General features: G+C 37.9%; 1 non-coding gene across 1 annotated transcript; it reads left to right on the forward strand.

Moving 5' to 3' along the window:
• Positions 1 to 2,975: 2,975 nt before the first annotated feature.
• On the forward strand, positions 2,976 to 3,081 carry LOC120106577 (small nucleolar RNA R71). The gene has a single exon (XR_005508697.3). It is a non-coding gene; the product is annotated as a small nucleolar RNA R71 (small nucleolar RNA).
• The last annotated feature ends 639 nt before the right edge of the window (positions 3,082 to 3,720 follow it).

Raw genomic sequence — 3,720 nt, forward strand, 5'->3', positions numbered from 1 at the left:
AGCTAGAAAAAAAAAACTTTTTTTTAATTAAAATCTAATTTAAGATACATAAATGATAAGAATTTCAAAGCACACACGGTTTTATTTACTAAGTCAGCCCAAATTTTAGATTAGTATGCAATCTAAGTTAAAGTCATTAAGTTTCCGTTTAGGGAGTTGTAAGACTTATTTATACTAGAGTGCTCGGTGAAATCTGGACCGTACACAAGCTAAGGGTTCGGATCTCCAAAATATTATTAGTACTAGTAGTTTCCAAGGATTGGTCGAAAAGACCTACTCACTGATTCAAAATCATCTTATCTGCAGGATTTCGAGAGTTGTGGATGTTTACTTTAGTACCTCACAGGCTTTATCTGTAATATTCCAGTTTACTCGAATTTTTACTACGACGGCTTTCACACTATTGTCTTTTCGGTCAATATAACTTTTTTTTTTTTAAGAAAGATATATAAATTGTGCACTTTTACTCTTGTGGTGATTTCTCCATGTAACGAGCAATCAGTCGACAACTCTCACACCAGTTGGCATAAGGTGTCGGGCATCAAGACTCCCCTACGGACTTATGCTCGGAGTCCTCATCACAAGCCCACTTAACCTTTGACAATAGGTAGCCCTTTTCGATGTTCCTGACTAAATCCATTTTTATTGATGATTTTTTTTTTTTTTTTTTTGGATTAGATAAGTATGATTCATCAGGGTCCAAGGTTGCTACCATACTCTCAACATAATGTCGAGCCTAGACCATAGAAGAGTCGGCCAGTGTGTAGTGAAATTCCAAAGTATTAATTAGCTTACAACTCCCTAAGAGAGACTTAATAAAAAGAACTTAAATTTGTATTACTTTCCACTAGTCATTGGACTTTTTAGATTTTATATACCTTGTGTGTTTATCATTCTCGCATAAATGTATATAAATTAGGGTTTTTTTTTTTAACAAAAACTTTTTTTTTGATAACTTTTTTATTAATATTATTTTATAAAAATGAAAAAAAATATTTTTATTTTTTATTTTTTCTTTTTTTCTTTTTTTTAAAAAAAATGATTTTTTTTTTAATTATTATTTTTTATTTTTTATTTTTTTATTAGATGAAAATCAAGATGAATACCCCCAAACCTAAACCTAACATTGTCCTCAATGTTAAGAAATAATCTAAGAGAATTGGGTTGCCTCCCAACAAGCGCTAAGTTTATTGTCTTCAGCCAGACATAGTGAGATAGTTTTTGCATCTCCTTCTATGAGGTCCTCTATTTTGTCTATCATAAAACACTCAATTTCCCTTGCGGGTTGGTCGGCTGCATTGAACACATTTAATTTTACCTTCATGTTTCCAAATGATATGTTCATTACCCCTGTTCTACAATTGATGCATGCATTGGCTGTTGCTAAAAAGGGCCGCCCAAGGATCATGGGGATTTGTTTATTAGGATTGGGCTGATATTCCATATCAAGGACAATGAAATCTACTGAAAAATAAAATTTGTCTACCTTGACAAGAACATCTTCAATTATCCCACGTGGTGTTTTTACAGATCGATCAGCCAATTGAAGGGATACCGAGGTTGGTTTTAACTCACCTAAACCAAGTTTCTCATAAACTGAATAAGGTAAAAGGTTGACACTTGCCCCTAGATCTAAGAGTGCTCGATCAATGAAATTATTTCCTAAGACACAGAAGATCGTGGGAGCACCAGGATCTTTGAATTTTGGAGGGGTGTTGTGTTGGAGAATAGAACTCACTTGCTCAGTTAGGAAGACCTTCTTAGGCACATGTGTCCTAGATTTTCGCTTTTGTGTACAAAGGTCTTTGAGAAATTTGGCATAGGAGGGAACTTGTCTGATGGCATCAAGGAGTGGAAGGTTGATTTTAACTTGTTTGAAGACCTCCATTATTTCCTCTAGTGAAGTTCCCTTTTTGCCAAAGGGAGAGGGTGAATTAAGAGCTTCAGGATATGGGGCCTTTGGGATATGAGTTTTGGCAGAAGGTGGACTAGGTGAAGAAGAAGAAGAAGGTTTTTCATTTGACACATTTCTATCCTCTTCTTCATCTTCCTTATTGTTGTCCTCCCCAATCTTATTGTCTACTACATGTCCACTCCTTAGGGTAGTCAAAGCATTGGCTTGTTCATGATGAATTGCATTTAGTTGATTTTCTTGAGCCATGTATTGTCCCCTAGGATTACTTAGTGGTTGGCTTGGAAGCTTTCCTTCCTCTCGCTTGTTTAGTGCATTAGCTAGTTGACCCATTTGGGATTCTAGCTTGGCGATTGATTGTGTATGAGAGTGCACTAATTGTGTAATGGTTTCCAAACCTTGAAGGGCGTTCAACACTTTCTCCTCAAAGGCTGTGTTTCTTTGGGGTGGAGGAGGAGTGTGTTGAAATTGAATCGAGGGACGGTAGGGATGAATATTTTGTGGGGTTTGAAAATTCTGAGGATTTTGAAAATTTTGGGAATAGGGTTGGGCTGTGTTCGAAGCTTGCTGCTTCCAAGAAAAGTTTGGATGATTTCGCCATCCCGGGTTATATGTATTGGAAAATGGGTCATTACCCGGTCTAGGCTGTGTTTGAGCAGCATTGATGTGTTCTTGCACGAGTTCGGGGAATTGGGGCGCTGAAGGGCACTCATGAATAGGGTGGGATGGGCTAGAACAAATAGTACACACTTGTGCTTGGGAAGAGTTCATGTAATGCCCACCTATCATCAGTTGGTCAATCTTATGGGACAATGCATCTACCTTGCTAGACAAGTCCATAGAATGACTTATTTCACAAATTGTCCCTTTTCTTTGAGAACTCGGGGGTGCTTGACGAGAACATGAAGCATGGTGGAGGGAGTTTTCATTAAGATTTTCAAATAATTTCCATGCTTCATGCTCATTTTGAAGCATAAAAGTGCCCCCGCATGCAGCATCGATCATCTGACGGTTTCGTTCTGTCAATCCGTCATAAAAACATTGCACTAGTTGCCACTTAGGTATTTGATGATGAGGGCATTTACGGATTAGGTCCCTAAATCTCTCCCAAGTTTCATGAAATTCTTCTCCCTCAGTTTGGGAGAAGCTTGTAATGGCACGTCTAAACTGGTTCGTTCTTCCTATGGGAAAGTATTTTTTAAGGAATTCTTGTTGCATTTGATCCCAAGAACGAATTGAGTTAGCTTCTAAAAAATTCAGCCATTGTTTGGCTCTATCTTTAAGGGAGAAGGGGAATAACCTAAGTTTCAAGGCATCATCAGTGAAGTTCTGAATCTTGACGGTGGTGCAAATCTCAAGAAATTCATCTAAATGTTTGTAGGGATCTTCGTTGGTGAGCCCATAAAAAGATGGGAGCATTTGGATCACACTAGACTTTATTTCATATTGTACAGCTGCTACCTCAGGTAATCGAATGCAAGATGGGGAAGTGTAAATAGTGGGAGTAAAGTATTCCCTCAGGAGTTTGGGTTGTTCTTCAGCCATCTTAAGAGGTGGGGATGATCCTAATGTTTTGATCTTAGCTCGAATGTTCCTAAGGGTTCGTTCTATTTCAGGGTCAAAAGGTAATAGGTTTTGTACTCTAGAACGACTACCGTGCATACACTAGTACTCGATCAATCAAGCATGCAATAAAAGAGAAAAGCATATCAATCCTAGTCTTTGTCCTAAAATCACTAGACAGCTCCTAACTGGTTTGAAGAGGGCACCTAAGCCTCCAATCCGGTCTAATGAACCGAGTTGACCAG

Source organism: Phoenix dactylifera, chromosome 14 (genome assembly GCF_051530095.1).
Source record: "Phoenix dactylifera cultivar Ajwa chromosome 14, Ajwa_hap1_PhDact_Kaust_v1.1, whole genome shotgun sequence".
In the NCBI taxonomy this organism is placed as follows: Eukaryota; Viridiplantae; Streptophyta; class Magnoliopsida; order Arecales; family Arecaceae; genus Phoenix; species Phoenix dactylifera.